Source organism: Phocoena sinus, chromosome 13 (assembly GCF_008692025.1).
Source record: "Phocoena sinus isolate mPhoSin1 chromosome 13, mPhoSin1.pri, whole genome shotgun sequence".
NCBI lineage: Eukaryota > Metazoa > Chordata > Mammalia > Artiodactyla > Phocoenidae > Phocoena > Phocoena sinus.
The window spans coordinates 80,307,916-80,332,416 of NC_045775.1; the positions used below are offsets into that span (position 1 = coordinate 80,307,916).

General features: G+C 46.6%; 1 protein-coding gene across 1 annotated transcript in view; it reads right to left on the minus strand.

The window, feature by feature from the left end:
• Positions 1-24,501, minus strand: part of ACOXL (acyl-CoA oxidase like) — a 315,604-nt gene that overhangs the window by 194,820 nt on the left and 96,283 nt on the right.

Consider the following 24,501-nt stretch of genomic DNA (forward strand, 5'->3'; position numbering starts at 1 on the left):
GAGTCAAGGGATGTACTGGGGCTTTCTCTACGAGCAGCGTCACTTCCCCAGCCCAGTGAAGGGAGCTGAGTTCTTCTGACTTGTCCTCCCTAGTGGAGAAGAAGTAGAAGAAGAGGGAGGAATAGCAGAAACAGGAGAAGATCTAGGTTAGGTGCGCCCCCAAAGAGATACGTCCACAAGTCACACAAGTTGTGAAGCTAGCATCGCATGGAATGACACCTAGACTGGCTTTTATTTCTACTCAAGGGGCACAACTGTCTGGTTCTTAAAGGTTGCTCATTACAGTGAAATCGAAGGCAAAACAAAAGGCCTAAACGTATATCTGCCCCCCACATACAGACAAGCACACCCACATAAGGTGCAGGGTTTCTGGGTGAGAACCCTGGGGCCATCCATGCTGGACGCACGGCCGCAGGCATCTTGATCCTCACGAGGGGGACAAGTGTCCTCATCTGTCTCAGAATCGGTAACCTTGGGCTTTGGTTCTGCCCTGTCACCAATGAGCTGGGAGGCTCAGAGAAAATCCCTTCATCTTCTAGGCCTCTGTTTCTTCTCTGTTTTTTATTGTTTTGTTCTGAATATAAACCCAATGCACATTCAGTGTAGAATACGTGGAGAGCCCAGAAAAAAATCAAGAGGAAATAATCATTGATAATTTCATTGCCAAAAAGCAAGCACTGTTCATATTTGGACAAATTTCTCTCCAGTCTTATTTGATGCATATTGACACAGCTTTAACCTCTGGGAAGGTAACTAGAGTGCACTGCACATACAACTCACCATCAAGCTTTTCATTTATTTTATTTTTTTTTAACATCTCTATTGGAATGTAATTGCTTTACAGTGGTGTGTCAGTTTCTGCTGTATAACAAAGTGAATCAGCTATACATATACATATATCCGCATATCTCCTCCCTCTTGCGTCTCCCTCCTACCCTCCCTATGCCACCCCTCTAGGTGGTCACAAAGCATCAAGCTGATCTCCCTGTGCTATGCGGCTGCTTCCCACTAGCTATCTATTTTACGTTTGGTAGTGTATATATGTACATGCCACTCTCTCACTTTGTCCCAGCTTATCCTTCCCCCTCCCCGTGTCCTCAAGTCCATTCTCTACGTCTGCGCCTTTATTCTTGTCCTGCCCTAGGTTCTTCAGAACCAATTTTTTTTTTTTAGATTCCATATATATGTGTTAGCATACGGCATTTGTTTTTCTCTTTCTGACTTACTTCACTCTGTATGACAGACTCTAGGTCCATGCACCTCACTACAAATAGTTCAGTTTCGTTTCTTTTATGGCTGCATAATATTCCATTGCATATATGTGCCACATCTTCTTTATCCATTCATGTATCGATGGACACTTAGGTTGCTTCCATGTACTGGCTATTGTAAGTAGAGCTGCAATGAACATTTTGGTTACATGACTCTTTTTGAATTATGGTTTTCTCAGGGTATATGCCCAGTAGTGGGATTGCTGGGTCATATGGTAGTTCTATTTTTAGTGTTTTAAGGAACCTCCATACTGTTCTCCATAGTGGCTGTACCAATTCACATTCCCACCAGCACTGCAAGAGTGTTCCCTTTTCTCCACACCCTCTCCAGCATTGATTGTTTCTAGATTTTTTGATGATGGCCATTCTGACTGGTGTGAGATGATATCTCATTGTAGTTTTGATTTGCATTTCTCTAATGATTAATGATGTTGAGCATTCTTTCATGTGTTTGTTGGCAGTCTGTATATCTTCTTTGGAGAAATATCTATTAAGGTCTTCTGCCCATTTTTGGATTGGGTTGTTTGTTTTTTTGATATTGAGCTGCATGAGCTGCTTGTAAATTTTGGAGAGTAATCCTTTGTCAGTTGCTTCATTCGCAAATATTTTCTCCCATTCTGAGGGTTGTCTTTTGGTCTTGTTTATGGTTTCCTTTGCTGTGCAGAAGCTTTTAAGTTTCATTCAGTCCCATTTGTTTATTTTTGTTTTTATTTCCATTTCTCTAGGAGGTGGGTCAAAAAGGATCTTGCTGTGATTTATGTCATAGAGTGTTCTGCCTATATTTTCCTCTAAGAGTTTGATAGTGTCTGGCCTTACATCGACGTCTTTAATCCATTCTGAGTTTCTTTTTGTGTATGGTGTTACGAGTGTTCTAATTTCATTCTTTTACATGTAGCTGTCCAGTTTTCCCAGTTATTTGGGAAAGGCTGTCTTTTGAAGAGGCTTATTGAAGAGGCTGTCTTTTCTCCATTGTATGTTCTTGCCTCCTTTATCAAAAATAAGGTGACCATATGTGCATGGGTTTATCTCTGGGCTTTCTATCCTGTTCCATTGATCTATATTTCTGTTTTTGTGCCAGTACCATACTGTCTTGATTACTGTAGATTTGTAGCTTTTTATTTTAACCCAATATTATATTGTGAGCATTCTTCCGTGTTATTAAAAACTCTGCCTAAGCATTACTTTCACGCCCATATAATATTCCAGTATAGGAATGCAACATAATTCAGTTAACCTGCTCCCCTTATTATGTTGTTTCCAGTTTTGTAAATCCTGAATAATGGAGAGAAACCTTTTTGTGGCATGAACTGATTTCTGCATCTTGGATTATTTTATGAGGATTGATTTTCAAGGTTCTTGTTACATGTTTACATTTCAGATTCTCTGGAGGGATCAGAACATATGAAAGATTTGCAGCCTCAAATGCCAACTGGGGTTAGTCATGGTAATGAGTACAGTTAGCTGGATGGAAGAAGAAAAAGAAAGAAAACAGCTAGTGAGCGTGAGTCCCCTGAGGATGGCCGCTGCTACAAGGCTCCAGCTGGTGGTTGCCATGTGGGATAGGGGCCAGGGTGCTGCTGGGCTACCCAGTTTTCCAAAGAAGCTGAACACCCAGAATTTCTCCTGATGCGTCAGTATTGGCAACAGAGGTCTCCTTGCCCTCCCAGGCTGGCCAGCAGCCGACCACAGCATCTCCACAGGGGCCAACTGTTTCCTGGGAGCCTGGGGGGTTCCACTCGGCCCTGAGCAAGCACCTCGTTTCCATCAGGTGCTGGAGTCAATGCCAAGGGGTGAGTCATGAGAGCCACACATAGGGTTCTGTAGTTTGCACTCATTTTAAAACTTTGTCCTTCCTTCTTTCTGGGCATCCCCCTCCCTGCATCTGGGGAAAACCTTAGCCCCAGCCTCAAAGTCTCAGCCAGAGCTGGGGAAGCAGCTGTTTCAAATGCCCATTTCAGAAGCAGAACCAAAGAGGCTCCCTTTTTGCCCTCCTTGTCTATCATTCTGGCCCTCCCATCTCCAGAAATCAGGCGAAAGTCCTGTCCGAATGAAACCCCAGGGTTCCAGGGCAGAGCCTGCTCTTCCAACAGAGCAAGTGGCCAAGCCCTTCAGGTCTGCTGAGGCCAGCCTAGAAAGCCCAGGAGGGCCGCGTGTGTCCCCGAGCAGGTGTGTGTGACACACAAGGGCTCTCCGGCCTCCAAGGCCTCGCCATTCTCAATGGGCCACATCGCAGCTCTGCCAGCAATCCCGGACATGCCTCCAGAACAGAGAGAGAAGAAAATGATTCTGAGAACCCAAATCCCCTTTCACAAAGCCCGGGGAGGTGCCTTTTATGCCTCTGCCATCTGTCATCACAAAATTCACAACAGCTCCCGAGTCTCACGACATGGCCATTTCTGCAGGGGTCACCCGGAGCAGTTGAGACGCCCTGACAGCCAAACAATGTGCAGCAAGGTGAAGACCGGTGAGAAAATCCTGCTAAACAAACACCGAGGGGTCAACGGCTCAGAGAGCAAGATCCACTTAAACCCACTAATTGGAAATAATTCCAAGTGTTTCAGGCATTACGTAGTGACAATAAGGTGCAAACACGGGATTAGTGACCTCCAAAAGACAGAGAGCTTTTGTTCCATCTTTGCCAGAGCAGAAGTTCCCCCTGTTTTGAAATTCCTATCAACTACCCTGTGCGAATTTCAACGTTTACAATTTAATAACGTAACCAGGGTTAGATTTTGAGTCTCCCCCGTTCCAGGTCAAGTAGCAGAATGTATGCAAGGAAGGGGGAAGGAGGGACAGGGAATCAATAAAGCGTCGAAAGTAACCAGGGAGGCGTTTCATCCTGGTCTTTCCCAGAGGTCAGCTAAGCAAACGGACGCCTTAAATTGCTGTCCCAACGGGAAGAAGTCACACGCATTTCCAGAGGTTTGAGTTTTGGTGGTGGTTGTTTTTAAGTCAGTCTTGCCAATCTGTATTTGCCAAGGACCTTAGCCCTAGACGAAGGTTTCCTGGTTTTGTTTTTGTTTGTTGTCTTAAGACGCTGTAGAATTTCACTGAGCTTTGTAAGCAACCAAAAAGAAAGCAGACGGTTTCTGAAAATGCCTTATGAGCCCGGAACCTGGTTTTTTGGAGGCATGAACATTTTGCAAAACTTGATATTGAAACAAACCCATTTCCAAAACAAAACAAAATACCTTGTTACCTCTAGAAACCCTTTTAGAATTTACGGTCGACTTTGGTTCAATAGAGCTATTCTCATTTCCAGAATCACTCCCACCTGGGAGCATAGGGGAACCTGTGGCTAAAGTGGGACACTTTAATCAACCAGCTCTATATGTTGTCCCCAAGATGCAGATAAGCCCGGCTGCCACTTCCTAGGCACTCTATGCCAGGCTCTCTGAGAAGTGCTTGCTGTGCACAGAATCACCCAGCTATGGAGTGGAGGAGCCAGACTTGAACCCAAGTCTGTCTGTCTGTCTGTTTGTCTCTCCAAAGCTCCTGGTCTCTACAATGCAGAGCTGTGTGGAGCTCTAGCCAGAGAGGAAGGCTCTTAGGTATGCCCAGCATTCTACCTTCTGCACCAAGATCCATGATCTTGAGTTAAGTACACACCATGAACCAGCTGGGGACAGCAGGCCATGTCTAAGCCCAGCCCAGGCCAACTTGTTACATCTTACTCAGGCTCAGAGTGACCACTCTGAAAGGGCCTGAATGACCAAGGTGATGGAAGACACCCCAGCCTCCTACCACAGCGGAGGTGATGAGGGACCTGCCCGAGGTCTTTACGCAAGATTACAAAATGGCTCTCCAGGTGACAATCTCACACATACACACACAAGTGGAAAGCTTGCTGTAGTGGATAAAAGAACAGAGATGCAAAATCGCACCTAGGAAGCAAGAAGAGGAAAGTGGGTTGGGGGCTATGCAGGTTGCGTGAGCTGAGTTGAGGTTATTGGAACATCCTTGCGGCTGAAGAAAGGTTTCCCAAGGATTCCAGAAGCTGCCTCCTCTCTTCCGTCTTTGGTGAGATGGAGGGTGCCTGGGGAGACCTAGCGTGGTCCCAAGGGTCAGGTGCATCCCTCAGATGCAAACACCTTGGCCTGTGTTCCCCTTGGGTGCGAAGCACCTGGCGAGCATACACTCCCCAGCAAATAAGAAATCGGTCCAGCCATCCAACCCTCCTGTTTGCAGAGCACCCTAAACTGAGACTCCACAAGTTGGAACGGCAATCAGGTTTCACCTTTGGCCAAGCCCTTGGCCACGGGACGCATCAGAGGTCAGTGGCAGCTGCATTTCAAACTCCGGGGCGCCCAGTGGTTCCCCCCCCCTCCTTCCCCCAGGTGCACTCCTGCCAGAGGCCACCCCAGTGAGTCTCCCTTTCACAGCGTCCTGATGAATAGATTGTCTGTGTTTTCTTTTGCCTTCTTTTTAATGGCCTGCACCATGCTCCAGCAACCCAGCTGTGCGTGTCAAATAAAATGTATTGGGGTCAGATGGATTCTCACATAGCACCAAAATGCACAGCATGCCAAGCAAAGGGCACCCAACCACAACATGCACATTCTAGAAAGCTCCGCAAAGAAGACTGTAACTGCTCCAAGAGCCATCCGGGCTACCAAAATACTAAGCCAAATGGCATCATCTCATGTCATTAGTCCATTCTCTCTTTCTTTCTTTTGTCTTTCTTTTTTTTTAGATTTTTCAAATATAGTTATGCAAAAGATTTCTGTCTTTTAACCTCGCTGTGCAAACACTAACATTTCACTAAACCCAGGTAGATAAAATCAGCTCAGGTTGAGTATACCCTGAGCGCGGAGCTATAACTGATTCAGCTTTGCAAGTTGACCTTTAATTGTCCTGCAGAAATGAGAAGCAGATTTAGAGAAATGGTGAATTGCTCTTTATGTTATATACAAAATACTGCCCCGCATAAAGCATGTGAGCTCTCGTCAAAAGAGCCAAGGTTTGCAAACCAAAGGAAAATCAGAAGGCAGCCTTCCTGTTTCACACACACGGAGGAAGAGGGGTCTTTTAAAACTGTAAGAGAACAGGTGGGCTCAAGAAATGCAGAAAAGGGTACATGGAAATAGACTCTTACTGCCACGGTGATATTTGAAAGAAAAAACAAAAAAACACGTGTCTTTTGTTCCATAACTAAATGAGATAAGCTAAAGTCATAAGTAAAGTACATGAGTCTACAGCCCAGCCCAGAGTCAACTTGTTACATCTGACTTTCTGTTCTGGTTAAAAACATCTCTTTCTTTAGCCTGCTGGTGAATACGCCCTCACAGCTGAGGACAGATGTGGCTCGCAATGCCTAGGGAAACAAACGCCAAACAGCAGACCGCTACCAAGGGCTCCCGCACCTGCAGGTGACATCACCCGACTCTATCTCACCCCAGAAATCTATTAACATGAAGAAACAGGTGTCATCAGACCAAAACCCACTCTTAGAAAGCATTCACCTCATCCGCCGGAGAGTGGAAATGACAAATGAGATGCTGAACTTCCACTCACCTTCCATGTCTGACTAGGGGGGCAGGGAGGACCCCTCCCCCCAACCACCCCCCATCCTCCCAGGACACCTGTTCCCTAACATCCCAAGGACTCCAGATGCAGCCAGAACAAAAGCTTGGGAGAAAACACTGATCCCTGGATACTGCATGTTCCTTTGTTTCAGGGAATTTAGTCTTTTCTCTTTAGCAAAATGTAGTTAATCCCGGGTCAGTCTTCACTAATCTCTTTGTCCCTGAAACAGCTTTTCTCTTTGGCTGAGTGACCAGGCATATAGAATGCATTCAATATATAGACAGAGCACATAAAAAATGATATACCTGGGATTCCTCTTAAAATACTCCAGCAGGAGAGGAAGGGCAGGATAGAGATGAACTAAAATTGTCAAAATGTTGGTAACTGTAGAAACCAGATGAGTAATTGAGAATCCCCTATTGCTATATCCCTTGTGTTTGAAATCTGCCATAATAAAAATATGTTTTAAGTATGTAGTAACATTCCCAGTTGTTGGTCCAACTCCTCTTCTCTCCCTCCTTAGTAATAAATCCCAATAATGTTCATGTAATCCACCCTCCTCCATGGAGCCACTATGCTTCACTAAACCAATTACCCTTTTCAGTGATGGCCTTAGGAATGGACAGATGGTTTATCTGGCCAATGAGAGATGAGGGGAAGTTTCTTGAAGGATCTCTGGGGGTAAAATGTTTCCATGCTGCTACAAAGTGACATATAGACATTCTTCTGCAAAATTCTGTTGTATGTGCATGTGACCGCAAGAACCTCAGCAGCCATTCTGTGACCATGAGGGAGTCGGCCAAAGACAAAACCAATATGCTGAGGGTTGCAGAGAGGGAAGATCAAAGCAACACTGGTCCTTGAGGATGTCACCGAGCTACTGAAATAACCACCCTGAAACTGCCTGACGTCAGGAATCATTAAGTGAGAAAACAACCCACTTACCACTTAAAACAGTTCAGCCAGGGCTTCCTGTTACTCATAGCTAAAGGCATCCTGCTTGATACAAAATAACTGTTCAGTGAAACAAGGCAAGAATGGATGAAGATGAGTCTGATGCAGAGAGAGAATTATCAGATAGTCTTAGCAACATCATTTGAGTCTTAGCAAAGTCAGTACAGTTGTTATTCTAAGCAAGAGTTGAGATTTACATTGTACATCTCCTTAGCACACAGGGTCTTCTTATTTCACAGCACATTCCGTCCTCCAAATCCGCAGGCTCCACACTGGGGATTCAACCAACCACAGATCAAAAATATTTGAAAAAATAATTCCAGAAAGTTCCAAAAAGCAAAACTTGAATTTGGTGCACACTGGGAGATATTTACATAGCATTTACATCGAATACAGGAGATGTGCATAGGTTATATGCAAACACTGTTTTTACATAGAGGACTTGAGCATCCTTGGATTTTAGTATCCCAAGGGGGTCCTGGAACTAATCCTCTGCGGATACAGAGGGATGACTGTAGTTTATATCTTTGACAATCAATCATGTGTATCTTGTATCTTCTCCTATAAAGTTGCTCTTTGACTTGTTTGGAGCATCTTCTCAAATGGTATTTGTATTTACAGCTATGCCCAGGTTAATGGGGCTCCTAATATACTGAAAAGAGCCTGGTCTTTATTAAGTGGCTGTGTGGCCTTGGACAAATTCCCCAACCTCTCTGAGCATTAACATCCTTCACTATGAAACTGAATCAGTAATACTCATCTTAGGGGCTAAGTGACTTAAATGGGGAAGCCTGCAGCATCTAAAGCACAGCACGCTGCCATTTCACCCACATCAAGACTGTTTTTAGCCATAATTCATAAAGAGTCACGTACCACAGTGTTCATCGCAGCACTATTTACAATAGCCAGGACATGAAAGCAACCTAAGTGTCCATCAACAGATGAATGGATAAAGAAGATGTGGCACATACATACAATGGAATATTACTCAGCCATAAAAAGAAACGAAATTGAGTTATTTGTAGTGAAGTGGATGGACCTAGAGTCTGTCATACAGAGTGAAGTAAGTCAGAAAGAGAAAAACAAATACCATATGCTAACACACATATATGGAATCTAAAAAAAAAAGAAAAAAATGGTTCTGAAGAACCTAGGGGCAGGACAGGAATAAAGACGCAGACGTAGAGAATGGACTTGAGGACACGGGGAGAGGGAAGTGTAAGATGGGACGAAGTGAGAGAGTGGCGTGGACATATATACACTACCAAATGTCAAATAGATAGCTAGTGGGAAGCAGCCGCATAACACAGGGAGATCAGCTCGGTGCTTTGTGACCACCTAGAGGGGTGGGATAGGGAGGGTGGGAGGGAGGGAGACACAGGAGGGAAGAGATATGGGGATATATGTATATGTATAGCTGATTCACTTTGTTATACAGCAGAAACTAACACACCATTGTAAAGCAATTATACTCCAATAAAGATGTTAAAAAAAACAACAACTGTTTTTAAGGTCAAGGTTAACTGTTGGCAACTGGGAGAATCACTGCTTTTTTCTTTTACCCTTGCTTTCAGGTATACAAAGAAAAGTAACGAGTATAAAAGAAGAAACAACAGAATTTCCCTTTTTATAAGCAGACTTGTCCCTAACACCTAACATTTCTTTTTGTTTCCCCACCTACTAGAATCACAGAGGACGTGTGATTAAAAAGAAGATCCTAAAAGGTTTCAGTTCAGACCAAACAGGCCCCTTGTGGTCAGTCAACTATCTCAACTGGGAGAGAGTTTCTTGGAGCACAGGTTGGTAGCTCCCCCCAGCCCCCCACTCCTGGCCCCAAGTCCTGCATCAGTGTGAGAGATGGGCGGCGGGGTGTGCAGGGAGGGGGACCGGCTGAGCAGAGCAGTGGTCTTTGAACTCTTAACCCTGCACCAGACAGACAGGGGCCACTGCTCCCTCCCTTTCTCAAGGGATGAAATGAAAACTCAGAAAATCCTGGTCCCTCCTGCATCACTTCACAAAGAGCAACCGCTCTCCTGGGGTTGAGCGGGCTTTTCAGACCCCTGACTCATGCACAGCCCTCAACAGCTTCCGTCATATCAACACACCACCTGAAGTCTCCTTAACATACTTCCACAGATTGACTCCGTTTTCACTTAAGTAGATTTATTCTAAGAGGAAATCTTCCATCAGCATGGCCTGCCCTTCCAGCCCGAGCATCATGTAATTGCTCTCCCACTGGACGGTAGCGCCTGCCAGTGGCCAGCAAACAAACAAATACCCCTCCCTGGGGGCTGGGGCTGGATCAAGGCTGTGAGCCACGTGCCTCATGCCCAGGAGCCCCCAGAGACTTTGGGAAACACATCTTCTGTTGGAGTCTGGGGCTTGAGTTGGGACCCCCAGGACCACATGGTGTAGAACCGTCACGTGCTGCCTCCTTCGTGAAGATGCAGTAAGCCTCTGCCTGGACCATCCCTACAGACAGGAGGGAGTCTGGGAGTTGCATCAGTAACACTAATCATATCCTCCACCCGCCTCTGCCTGCTGATCTCTTCTTTCTCTCCCAGAAGTTGCCTCCAGCCCACCTTATGGAGCCTGGCATGGCCTACTGCCCACATCCACCCACCCACCACACACACACACACACACACACACACACACACACACACACACACACTCAGTACCTCAAACACTTCCTTTTTCACCCTAATGGTACTGTATTTGCACCAGACTCACCAGAGGCTGATACGGTGTGCTTTTACCTTATTTGGTCATGCTAGATACTCAGCATTTATTTACTGGTTGAATGAACAAACAAATGAATCTACATCCAACTGGATTTTTTTAATGTTCTGGATTTTATTTCTTTTTCTTTTTCAGATTTTAAAAAGGAGGGAAGGTTGGAGAGAGGGATATTCGAAATAGGACAGTTGAGGTAAAATAATCAATTACCTTCCAGCTACCTGTCACACCCCGTGGATTATTAACAGGGCAGGACCCTCCCGTGTATCTCCAATGAGAACCACACTAGGAATGGCAGAGGGCTGGCTCCGAGGGCGACAGTGAGTCTAACTGTTGATGTGTGCTTCTACAGCGTTGCACAGACAACCATAAATGGATTCGAGGTGATCTACCATTTACGATGAGGCTAACGTTCCCTCCCACCCATGAGTACGATTCATTGGAAAGCTGATTTAATTTCTACATGTAAACAAAAAAGCAAAGAGATAAAACAGAGCAAAAAGACTTTCAGGGAATATTAGACAGTATTTTGTCAACACAAAAGCCAACATAGCATGTGAGCCTCTTAATAACAGATTTGATTCAGTCTCCACTACTAAGCACGTGATGCCTGCCAGCCCTGAAGATGGAAAGAATAAATACTGCACCGACCTTGAGAAGCTCTCGGTCTAGGGCAGGATTTCTCCATCTTGGAACTATTTACATTTGGGGCCAGACAGTTCTTTGTGGTGAGAGGCTGTCCCATGCATTGTGGGATGGTCGGCTGCATCCCTTGCCACAGATGCCAGAAGTACCCCACTCCTTTATTGGGACAACCAAAAATATCACCATTTGTCCCTGGGAGGCAAAATCACCCCAGTTTAAAACCACTGGTCTTGGGATGTAAATAAATAACCAAAAGATGTGCCTCAAAGCACGAGGCCAGCACCGATGGCAACCCAACTTGCTCTCTGGAGCAGGGATGCCGTGGACATCGGGGGACAGCTACACATGGGGACACGAAGCTCCTTCTGTGCCTCTGAGCACCCGCTCTCCACCTCCACCCACCGTGGGCTCCAAGGAGATGGAGACTGTCTTGTGGAACAGACGAGCGGCTGTGAACAGCAGTCACATCTACCTTATAAAAAACCGCAGAGGGTAGACTTACATATTCACTTCTCTGCATGGCACTTGACGCTCTACCAACCTAAGCAGGAAGTATAATCTAAGCGATAAGACACCTCAGGAAAACAAAAAAGAGCTGCCTCGGCACAATTCCTCTTGCAATGGGCCCGCAGAGGATGGCACGCGTGCTGCCCCCTTCAGGAGGAACTCCAGGTCCCCCACAGGCCCGTTCCTCTGTGTAATTTAGAGTCTGCAGAAGGTTCCTGATGTCTCGGCAGTTTGAGCCGCAGAGGAAGCCAAAACGTCATTCATAAGCAGCAGCTACCTATAAACAAGGCACCTTGCTGACTAAAAGGCGATAAACCTAGAACTTTCTGTGGCTAGCATCACTGTCTCAGGATTACCTCTTGCCATTACATTAAAACTGTACATTAAAACTTGAGAAACACCCTTCAGGACGAGGGCGCGTAGAACCTACAGCCCAGCTTGCAGGTCGAGTCATAGAGAAACCTTCAGTGGTCCAGGCCCCCCAACGCATCAGCCTGAACCCCTGGGTCCTCTCTCACTTAAGGGACACACTAGCAGGGCCTTGGCAAACTCTCCTCCCATAAAATGGGTGATGCACGCTCACTGTCACGTGATCTGCTGGACCGGGGTGATACGGCACCTGTCCAGGGAATACACCAAGGACCCTGCACCTCCCCTCATCCAGCGGGACTGTCATAAGCTCTGGCCTGCACAGTGGCCCCGAGATGGCAGAGAGGCTGTTCGTCTAAGTACGATGAGGATCCCGCCGATCCTCTTCGCGCAGGCTCGTTTCTCTGTGCAGAGGGCACCCCGTTCACTGGGTGCCCGGTGCCCTGCCCCCTGCCCGGCGCGATCAACCGAGTGGGAGTTGGGGTGACACCTGCCACACTCGCCTGGGTGGCCAGGGCGGAACACAGAGCTGCTTTCTCACCACTTTCTCACTGGTGAGAGCTAGAAACAGCTGCACCCCCTTCCCCGGGTCTCCAGAGAGAGGCCAGCCGACCGATGAGTTTTCCAGATGGATGAGATGAGCAGTGCCTCTAGGAACGTGACCTCGGGCACCTGCACCAGGGCCTCCACTCTCCCCACGGAGGGGGGCCAGCCCAGCCCAGCCCGGCTTCCTACAGGCTCAGGGGACCCCAGACTGGAGAACAGGTGCTGGCAGCCCCTCCAGCACTCCCCGCCCTGGCAGCAGCCTCGTGGGTGAAGAATAAGGTCAAACCCAATTGCCTCCTGCTGAACCAATCCACTGAAATGGCCTCACTCTACCCAGCACCTTTCGGTCCAAGAAGTCCACGGGTGACAACAGTCCCGACCACACCTGTGAACCGGCTTCAAGATATCAGCCAGTTAAACTGTGCGAGGTTACACGTGTCAACCGTCTTCACTGAAGATGACTGAGTGAGCGAAACTAGGGAACTGGACACACAAAACACCTCCTAATTCCGTATGCTGAAGCCCTGAGACCGTATCCCAAAGCACCTGGACACAGGACTGTCCACGTGGCCTCAGACTCGGTGGTCTCAGTGCAGAGGGGCCCGGGCTCTCCCTGACCTCAGCTCTCTTTACGTCATGTTTACTGAGGAATAACTCAATTGCAGTGAAATGCACCCCTCCTAGGTGCTACAGTTCTACCAAAATTTAGAATAAGTCTACCATGCCCCCCCAAATCCCTCATGCCGCTTTCTCAACCCACCCCCAAGCCTGGCAACCACGGACCTGTTATCTTCCCTATGGCTCTCCCTTTTCCAGGATGTCAGACAAATGGAATCATATGGCACGTGCTTCTGAGGCTGGCTATTCACTTAGCACGATGCCTTTTTACTGCTGAGTACATTTCATCGTGCAGATGTGCCAGGGAAATGTGGGATGTGGAAGTCTGTTTATCCAACTTCCCAGGTGAAGGACCGTAAAGATTATTTTCCTTTTGGGGCTACCGTGAATAGAGCTGCTGTGGACATTTGCATACAAGTCTTGGTGTGGGTGAATGTTTTCATTTCTCTTGGGTAAGTACAATCTGGGAGTGGAGTCACTGGGTGGGGTACAGTAAGGTAATGGTTAAAATTACAAGAAACGGACTTCCCTGGTGGCACAGTGGTTAAGAATCTGCCTGCCAGTGCAGGGGACATGGGTTCAAGCCCTGGTCCGGGAAGATCCCACATGCTGGGGATCAACTAAGCCTGTGCACCACAACTACTGAGCCTGCGCTCTAGAGCCTGTGAGCCACAATTACTGAAGCCCGCGCACCTAGAGCCTGTGCTCCGCAACAAGAGAAGCCACCGTAATGAGAAGCCTGCTCACTGCAAGGAAGAGTAGACCCCGCTCGCTGCTGCAACCAGAGAAAGCCCATGCACAGCAACTAAGACCCAACACAGCCATCACTCAATCAATCAATCAATCAAAATAAAATTACAAGAAACTACTGAAGTGTTTTCCAAAGTGGCCGCACCATTTTGCCTTCCCACCAGCAAAAGGAGTGAGAGTTCCGGTTACTCCATGGCCTACCACCTTCCTATCGACAGTGTTTGTGAGTTTTGTGTTTTATTGCTGTGTTTCATTGGGGGTTTTTTTAAGCCACTCTGATCTGTGTGTAATGGTATCTCATTGTGGTCTTAATTTGCATTTCCTTAACGACTAATGATGTTGCACATCTCTTCATGGGCTGATGGGCCATCTGTAGCTCTTCTTTGGTCAAGTATCAGTTCAAGATTTTTTGCTCATTTATTCAATTGCTTTCCTGTCAAAGGGTTGTGAGAGTTCCACACGTATTCTGGATACAAGTCCTTTATCAGATACGTGTTTTGAAATAATTTTCTTCTGGTTTTTTGTCTTTTAGTTTTTTAGCAGTGGTTTTTCAAAGAGCAGATGTTTTTAACTTTGATAAAATCCATTTTACCAACTTTTATAGTTTATGCTTTTTGTGTCTGAAGCAATCTTTGCCTGGCCCAAGGTCACAAAGATTTTCTGCGATGTTTTATTCTATAAAGTTTTCGGGATTTTTTGCTCTTACTTTAGGCCCATGACCCATGTTTGTTCATTGTTACACATATTGTAAGGGATGGGTTGAGGCTTTGGGGTTTGATTATCCTTTCTCTGATGGGTTTCCTTGGCACTTTTGTTGAAAATCAATCGATCATTTACGTGTGGTTCTACTCGTGGACGCTATTCTGTTCCATTGACCTGTATATCTGTCTTTCACCAATACCACGCTATCTTGATTACTGTTGTTTTAGAGTGTACGTTCTGAAGTCAGGAGGTGTAAGTCTTCCAACTCTGCTCCTTTTCAAAGCTGCTTTGGCTATTCCAGCTCTTTTGCCTTTATATATAAATTTTTGAATGATCTTGTCATTTTTTAAATTAGCTTATCATTATACAAAACATTTATGTTTCTACATTTTCATTTGATTTGTATTGAATCTCTAGATCAATTTGAGTTGGGTGCCTTATCTTTTTGAAAGTAGAAGAGTGGTTACCTTTCAGAGATATTATAAAAGGAAGACCAACCAGTTCCTCCCAGACCTACCCATGCAGAATGGCTTTGCCAAATGGCCTTGGCTCGAAGGGCTGAGCTGTGGAGTTCACATGTTCTTATGTGGAGGGGCACGTGTTGGGGGGAATAAGAAGGCAGTCTGCCTCTCCAACCTGCTACCTGAGACAGAAAGGAAAAGACACAAAAAGGAAAAGACCTGGAAATTAGCCCTGAGACCTACAACAGAAAGGAATATGGTTCCTGGATAAATTGTTGAAAAGGAGGTGACATCTGAGGGGCCACTGGAGGGTGAGTAGGAGTACACTAATGCAGAAGAGAGGAGGAAAGTTAAGTCTTCAAAGGAAAATGCCAGAGCAAGGGGTAAAGGAGGCAGGAAGCTCAGGGCTGCAAAATGGGAGGAGACAGAGGTTGGGCATGAGGTCTGGAAGCCCATGCTAAGGGTCAGAACGCTGTTCTCTACATATGGAAGCCCACGGAAACTCCTGAGTGGGAGGGGCATGATCAGATCTGTGTTTGAGAAAGATCCCCTTGGTGGCAGGCAAAAGATTTCCCTAGAGGCCATCTTGTGGAGGTGACAACAGGTATGTGATGAGCAGGCTTGACTGGGGAAATGGCCAGGATCCTGGACGAGAAGGTCCCTAGAAAACAAAGCCACCAACTTGATACCAGACAAGAGATCAAAAGGGGATGAAGAATCAAAAAATGGGCAGAAGACCTAAATAGACATTTCTCCAAGAATACATACAGATGGCCAACAGGCACATGAAAAGATGCTCAGCATCGCTGATTAGTAGAGAAATGCAAGTCAAAACTACAATAAGGTATCATCACCTCACACCAGTCAGAATGGCCATCAACGAAAAGTCTACAAATAATAAATGCTGGAGAGGGTATGGAGAAAAGGGAACCCTCCTGCACTGTTGGTGGGAATGTAAATTGGTGCAGCCACTATGGAAAACAGTATGGAGGTTCCTCAAAAAACTAAAACTTACCATATGATCCAACAATCCCACTCCTGGGCATATACTCAGAAAAAACAAAATCTCTAATTTGAAAAGATACATGCACCCCAATGTTCATAGCAGCACTATTTACAATAGGCCAGACATGGAAGCAACCTATGTGTCCACTGACGGATGGATAAAGAAGATGTGGTGTGTATACTCAATGGAATATTACTTAATCATAAAAAAGAAATAATGCCATTTGCACCAACATGGATGGATCTAAACATTATCATACCAAATGAAGTAAATCAGACAGAGAAGGACAAATATCATATGATATCACTTATATGTGGAATCCAAAAAACTGATACAAATGAACTTATTTACAAAACAGAACCGGACTCACAGACATACAAAACAAATTTATGGTTACCAAAGGGCAAAGGGGGTGGGGGAGGGCAAAGCGGGTAGGAGTTTGGGATTAGCAGATACAAAATACTATATATAAAATAGATAAACAACAAGGAGCTACTGTATACCACAGGGAACTATATTCAATGTCTCGGAATAACCTATAATGGAAAAGAACCTGAACAAGAATATATATATATATATTCTGGTGTACAGTCACTTTGCTGTACACAAGAAACTAACACAACATTGTAAATCAACCATACTTCAATTTTTAAACAGGGGTGGCGGAGGGGATGGAGAGGCACATCCATGTACCCTTTAGTCCCCTGGACCCTGAAAAGCACCTACTACTCACCAGGCATATCCACAGCCCCATACCGACCTCTGCTGTACAACCTCCGCCCCCAAGGTCCTCACTAAGAGGATCTAACTCAGACACGCTGTGAACATTCATATTCTGCTCTTTGGAGGGCAAACTTTTGCATTAAGGTTATCTAAAAAACACAACCTTCCAAAAGATGGCTTTGCTTTTAAGATTATACCATTGGGGTTGAATAAATTTCTTGGCAACCCTGCATATAAATCTGGTTGGAGCCTCATTGTGAAGTCTGAAAAACAGACAGATGGAACAGTCGGCCAGAGAACCCCAGTGACAGAAACAACTACTCCCTGGAAGGGGAAAAAAGGCCAGAATGGCATCTTTGTTTATTTTTACAGACTTTGGAGAACAACAGTCTCCACAAGCTGTCTCCACAAGATCAAACCAGCTCCAAATGGGAGTCGCTAGGTGTTTGAAATCAACGTCCAATAGGCCTGATGGCCCTGTTTCTTGTCTTTTCCTCCCTTTGTATCTTAAGATGACAATTTCATTTGCTCATTGATGCAGCCTGTCCATTCAATAAATATTCTGCTTCATCTAGGAACTTCAAACTCTGCTCCTAATCTAAACCAGAACACAAAAGTACACGACCCCTTCACTTCCTGCTGGGCCCTCTTGGGCTCCTTCAGAAACCAATACCTGAAGGCAGTCTCAGAATGACCTAAAATCAGGGGGTCTGCCTTTTCGGTGTAAGGCCACACCCGCCTTAGTCCAGCTCAGGGCTGATCAAGCTATCAACTCGCCCACTTCCCTGGACTAATCACATGCAAGCTCCCCCATTCTCCCTTCCCCTTGCCAGCCCTCAGAGGACCTCAAAACCTTTCAGGGGATTGGTACATGTAGCTCCAATATTAGGTTTAGAGCACAGGCCTGAATAGGGTACTGATTCTATCCAAGAAACTGACAGAAAGAAATCAGTTGTGAGAATGATTTACCTTTAGCCTTCATCTAAAAGTCAAAACTCTGCGGCTTTCCATTTAACTATAACAAGCCAAATGGAAACTTCCCTTCCTTCCTCATTTACTTTTTTAAACTGAAGCATAGTTGATTTACAACGTCATGTTAGTTTCTGGTGCACAGCAAAGTGATTCGTGTGTGTGTGTGTGTGCCTGTGTGTGTATATATATATTCGTCTTCATGTTCTTTTCCATTATGGTTTATCACAGGATATTGAATATAGTTCCCTGTGCTATATAGTAGGACCGTGTGTTTATCTGTTTTATATATAATAGTTTGTATCTGCTAAGCCCAAACTCCTAATTTATTCCTCCCACACCCCCTTTTCCCTTTGGTAACCACAAGTCTGTCCTCTATGTCTGTGAGTCTGTTTCTGCTTTGTAAATAAGTTCATCTGTGTCGTATTTTAGATTCCACACACAAGTGAAATATCATATGGTATTTGCCTTTCTCTGTCTGACTGACTTCACTTAGTACAATCGTCTCTAGGTCCATCCGTCCTTCCTCATTTATTAGGAAAGGACAACTGACAAAAACAAAAAAACAGAGCAAAGTAATTCTGTCGGGGGCCACTTTGCTGCTCCCACACCTTGCTTTCATGAGCCTTTCTTCGAAATATGGTCATAAGTGCCACATGCAAAAATTCCCCACTGTTGTTGCATGCGAGCTCTCCACCGTATCGGAGAATGAGAGCCGGAGCTGAGCTGATCCCTCCTGAGCCCGGTTCATCCTGGCCCAGGGGTTCCCACCAGGAGGGAGCAGGCTTCCTCGGGCTGCTGCCCTGTGACAGGCAGGAAGAACATCTAAACTCTCTTTCAATCTTGTAGAAAAAGAAAAAACAAAACACCCACACAGTGGGGAACAATTTCCCCGCTGGGCGGGTAGTGGGGCCTCTAGAGCTGTTACCTGCAAAGGGCACTTCTGGGGGTTACCCAGCCGTCACCACTGTGTGGATTCCACCCGAAAACCTCAAGCCAAACAGTGGGGTATGAACATCAAGGGACAATTTTCCACTCTGAAAAGTGACTTGACTTTACGAAAATAAATTAAAATGCCACGACAATAAATGAAACGCGTGCAGGACTTGCTGCCAAACACGTGGTTGGTCACGGTAGATGCTCTTCCTTGCTTGGTACATCTATACGTTGGGAATATGACTACGTCATTCTCCACTTCCTGGCCCCTCAGCCCCCTATCCGACACCACGTCACACACACACACGCACACGCACACACACATACACACAGAGGCATGCACGCACTCCTGTATCACACGCATAGGTCTGGAGTAACAGGTGTAGCAGGATTTAGAGGCTGAACCATCATGCCTGGGGCAGGAGTGGGGATGGCTGGGGTGTGCACGTGTTAGTGAGGAGGTGGGGGGTAGGGGGCGGGGCGGGGACTGGTCCTAACTCTGAGCACTGTTCACTGTAGTTCATTGTAACAAGGGAAATTTGATAGCTGAGGCACCAACGCAGATGCACAAAAACAAAACCGGGCATCCTTCGAGCCGTAAACTCCTTTCTTGCCACACAAGAGCTCTGCCCCACAGGTCTGCAGCAGCCTGAGAGGTGCTGCCTGCTAGCAGCGTTATCGTATTTTATAGGCTCCTTCCCCTCCCCCCCACACTCGTGTCCCTTAAGGCCACCGAGTCTGTCCCTCTTCGTAGGTGAGTCCATCCTCCCAATACTGGCCTCTTGGAGCCACATCTGCCTCTTCGCTCCCCTTCATCTCACCCCCACCTACTGAAGGAGTCTGCTGGGCTTTCTCCACCACCTCGCTTGGCCCCAGCCCTGCTGTTATAATTCTGGAAACAGACCTGGTGATTAGAACCAAAAGTCCCGAACTGTGTTTCCAAAAACATCCCTATCCACACAAGAAAGACCCAGGAAAACCTCAATCCTGGCATCTGGGCTCTGGGCAAATGTGACAAGGGAATTGGAAACCATTTCTCAATAGCAACCGTGAGCTTTTTTTTTTTTTTTTTTTTTTTTTTGCGGTACGCGAGCCTCTCACTGCTGTGGCCTCTCCCGTTGCGGAGCACAGGCTCCGGACGCGCAGGCTCAGCGGCCATGGCTCACGGGCCCAGCCGCTCCACGGCATGTGGGATCTTCCTGGACCGGGGCACGAACCCGTGTCCCCTGCATCGGCAGGCGGACTCTCAACCACTGCACCACCGAGGAAGCCCAGCCGTGAGCTTTTGAAGTGACCAAGAACTATATAGACACAGATACAACCCCATTTAAAAAGTAATCAACAGGAAAATAGTACAGCAGCTCCTCAAAAGTCTACAAATAAAATTACCATGTGATCCATCAATTCCACCCAAAAGAATTGAAGGCAAAGTTTCAAAGAGATATTTGTACGCCCGTGTTCACAGCAGCATTATTAACCATAACCAAAAGACAGAAACAACCCAAATGTCCATCGACAGGTGAATGGATAAAGAAAAAGTTATGTACGGAATGGAACAGTACACAGCCTTTAAAAAGGAAAGGAATTCTGACACATGCTACATGGATGAACCCTGAGGACATTCTGCTAAGTGAAATAAGCCAGCCACAGAAGGACAAATATCATATGATTCCACTTCTATGAGGTTCCTCGAGTCATCAAATTCAGAGACAGAAAGTAGAATGGTGGTTGCCGGGGGCTTGGGACAGTGGTGTCAGTGTTCAGCAGGTGCAGACTTTCAGTCTGGGAGGATGAAAAAGTTCTGGAGATGGATGGTGATGATGTCTCCACAACAATGTGAATGTGCTTAGTGCCACGGAGCTGTACACCCCGAATCCTTTTTAAGGGTTAAAATGGTAAACTTTATGTTTTAGATCACTTTTAATCTAAAAAAAATGACACAAATGAACTCATTTACAAAACAGAAATAGACTCACAAACATAGAAAACAAACTTATGGTTACCAAAAGGAGGGAGGGGGGACATGAATTAGGAGTTTGGGATTAACATATACACACTACAATATATAAAACAGGAAAAGAAGGTCCTACTGTGTAGCACAGGGAACTATACTCAATATCTTGTAATAACCTATAACGGAAAAGAACCTGAAAATAAATATATATGTATCAATATAACTGAGTCAATTTGCTGTACACTTGAAACTAACACAACATTGTAAATTAAGTATATGCCAACAAATAAATAAATAAATAATATGGTAAATTTCTGTCAGGTATAATTTACCAAAAAAAAAGCAATCAACAAAAGGATGGAAGTTTCAATTAATCTAAATAAGCTAGTAGGATTTTTAAAGAGGGGACACAACCAGAAACCCACCCCCTTCATCTTCCTCCTCCTATGTGAGGACAGAGGTGTGTGACAGGGCCAGGCAGCAGGAGGGACAGAAGAGGCACCACCAGGCAACACGGTGACCTGTAGGTGTCTGAGAGGAAAGGCCGATTCCTCCTGTGCCCGCTGACCCCGGAGACAGGACAAAGGCCATGGGGCAAGGGGCAGGTGATGTGGCCCTGACCTGCAAGTGTCTCCTCAGTGACACCGTATCAAGTGTCACCCATTCCTGCAGACTGGAGGATTCCTCCTCACCACAGTTGATGGCTGCTGTTGCACTTCCTGGAATATTTAACTCAGAATCCCCTCTGTTTCAGAAATAATTTTTGCAAAACACAACCTCTGGGGACTTCCCTGGCGGTCCAGTGGTTAAGACTTCACCTTCCAATGCAGGGGGTATAGGCTCGATCCCTGGTTGGGGAGCCAAGGTCCCACATGCCTTGGGGCCAAAAAACCAAAAACATAAAACAGAAGCAATATTGCAACAAAGTCAATAAAGATTTTAACAAATGGTCCACATCAAAAAAAAAAAATCTTAAAAAAAAAAACACAACCTCTGATAAGGCCTCCATTATTTTAAGATGTTGGTACCTGGACAGGTCAAACGCTCCTCACAACCTCTCCCCACCTTGGCTTGCGTCCATCGGATGTGGAAATTGGACATTTACACTTTGTTCGAGGCCCAGCCAAGCCAAAAAAGAAAAACAAAGTCTCCGGGTCACCCCTGAGTTACAGCAATCACTTTCTCATCATTCTCTCCACTCCTAAAGACTTCAGGCTCCTGGCAGGGGCACATGGATGCTGTGAGCAGTCTCTTGTGAATATGGGCTTCGCTGGGCCACCGCTCACTCCGGGGGCCCCCGCCCCTGAGGCATATGGTGAAGGCACTGGACACTGGCAAAGGAAGCTCAGTAGATACCTTCGCTTTCCTCCTCCCCCATCTCACTACTTCCCTTTGTAACTTATTTAGATTTGTCTTCGCTTTTTGCTGCATTTATGCAAATATCCATGACTCCCTGCTCTGAACCTGATGGCCCAGAGCTAAGACAGGAGACAGGACAGCCTGGAGGCAAACTTCCCTGGAAACACAGCCCAGGGGCAGCTCCCTTTGCCAGGACATCCCCGTGAGAGCACAGCAGTGGCCTGGCCAGGAGGAGTGTGGGGTTAAGCTCCTTGGATGGAGCATGGACCCAGAAGGCAAATGCTCCCGTAGACAGACAACTGCTAGCCTTTCTGCTTGCCTGCCATCCAGCCTGGGCAGGGCCTTTGTTTTGAGGAGTGGGTTCTAAGTTTAGGGTTGCGACTGAACTCCTAGGGCTACAGAAGGAAGGCTGAGGCAGCCAGGATCCACCCCACCCCTCCACAGCCTCCCCATACGCTGCCTCTCCTCCAAATACATGTCAAATAGTCATTGAAGGGCTATGTGTTCTCAGGGACCTGTATTCTCAGCCTGCCCAGGCATCTCCCTGAGCCAACTGGATCTGCGTCCCACTCTCGCACTTCGGTGGAATGAGGATGGTTTAAGGGCCGCTGCCTCTAAGAAGCCTCCTTTGATTGGTTGACCCCCTCCTATGAGAACTGCATCTGTCCTGTCTTCTTCAGACATACCCCTTGTGTACCCACAACTAGTGAGTGCCTTGCAGCAAGGACAGTCTTAAATTTCTTTCCACAAGTGCTCTAAATAAATACTCCAACATTCAGCTGGGCTCCATGGCAGAGCGCATTTCCAAATACGGCCAAACAGAGCTCTGCCACCTCTCGTGTTCTTGTTACAACGTGACCGACACTCCCTCGGCCGAGGGGGGTGTCTCTACTCCCTCCCTCTGAACACAAGTGGGGGCTTGTGACTGTGCCAACCAATAGAACAAGATGGAAGTGATGCTCTGTGAGGCTGGGCCACAGAACGGAGACAGCTTCCACGTGGTTCTCTCTTTCCAGGACACTCACTCAGAGAAAGCCAACCACCATGCTGTGAGGAAGCTCAAAACAGCCCATGCGGAGAGGAACAGAGACTGCCCCCCCAGCCACAAGCCAGCCTCACCCACCGGACACAAGAGCAAGTGAGCCTTCAGATGACTCGCCCCCCAGCCCTTGAGTCCCCCAGCACAGGCTCCAGACCCTGTGAAGCAGAGACAAGCCATCTTCACGGCCCTTTCCAGACCCCTGACCCACACACTGCACGAGCATGATAAATGGTCTTCCAGTGACAGTAGGCAGATAGGAATTGGGGCAGAATCCATAAATGTGGCCACAGGATGAGCAGCTCCAAAGCTCTGCCCTCTCTAAAATCGACGTTCGTTTACCACCCGAACATCCGTCTTTCCCTTGATCACAACAGAGCTCCTGTCCTTAGTTCCAGTAGGGCCATGGCTCAGGGTGCCTACCTTGCTACTCAGCCTCGTAAACCTCTATCTACCAGCCACATTTCCTCAGTGAGGCGGGTGCTCTGGGGAAAGAGGAACAAAGGGGAATGTTGTTTACAATCCAAGTGAAGTGCTTTCTTCGTGGTGCACCCACCACCTCCATGGGGATGTGATAGGGAAGAACAAATCTGACCCCATACTGAGTCTGTTTCTTTTACTTTAACCTTTTTGTACTCTATTGCTCTTGCTACAAGTTAATCACTAAAAGAATGTTGCCTATAGCCTGGAATATACAGGGTAGCCCATTGTCAAGGCTCTGACCTTTAAAGGTATAACACTTTCCCATTCATAGAGATAAAAAGTTGCAGAACAGAGAATAACATTTGTCTTGTTGGAGGTTTATAGGAACGTTGTGCCCTGACCAACAGGACAGCTGCAAGAACAAAGGATTCCAGCATCAAGAAGGCTGCAACAACCAGCCACACCCCCTCCGCTTTTAGTATAAAAGAAGCCTGAATGGATCTTTGGGACACTAGTCCATCTTCACAGTCTGCTGGCTTTCTGAATAAAGTCACTAAGCCAATCCTTCGTGTGGCTTTCTGGCCTCATTTCTCATGCATGGCATCCCTGTTTCCACTTCTCACCCTTGGACAGAGTCCACTCCCAGAAATCACGTCGGGTCCCTGCCCTAGAGCATTACATTTTTGACTTTAAAAGAAATGGGCAGGGCTCCCCTGTTGGCGCAGTGGTTAAGAATCCGCCTGCCAATGCAGGGGACACGGGTTCGGGCCCTGGTCCGGGAAGATCCCACATGCCGCAGGGCAACTAAGCCCGTGCGCCACAACTACTGAGCCTGTGTGCCACAACTACTGAAGCCCACGCACCTAGAGCCCGTGCTCCACAACAAGAGAAGCCACCGCGATGAGGAGCCCACGCACCGCAATGAAGAGTAGCCCCCGCTCGCCGCAACTAGAGAAAGCCCACGCGCAGCAATGAAGACCCAACGCAGCCAAAAATAAATAAAT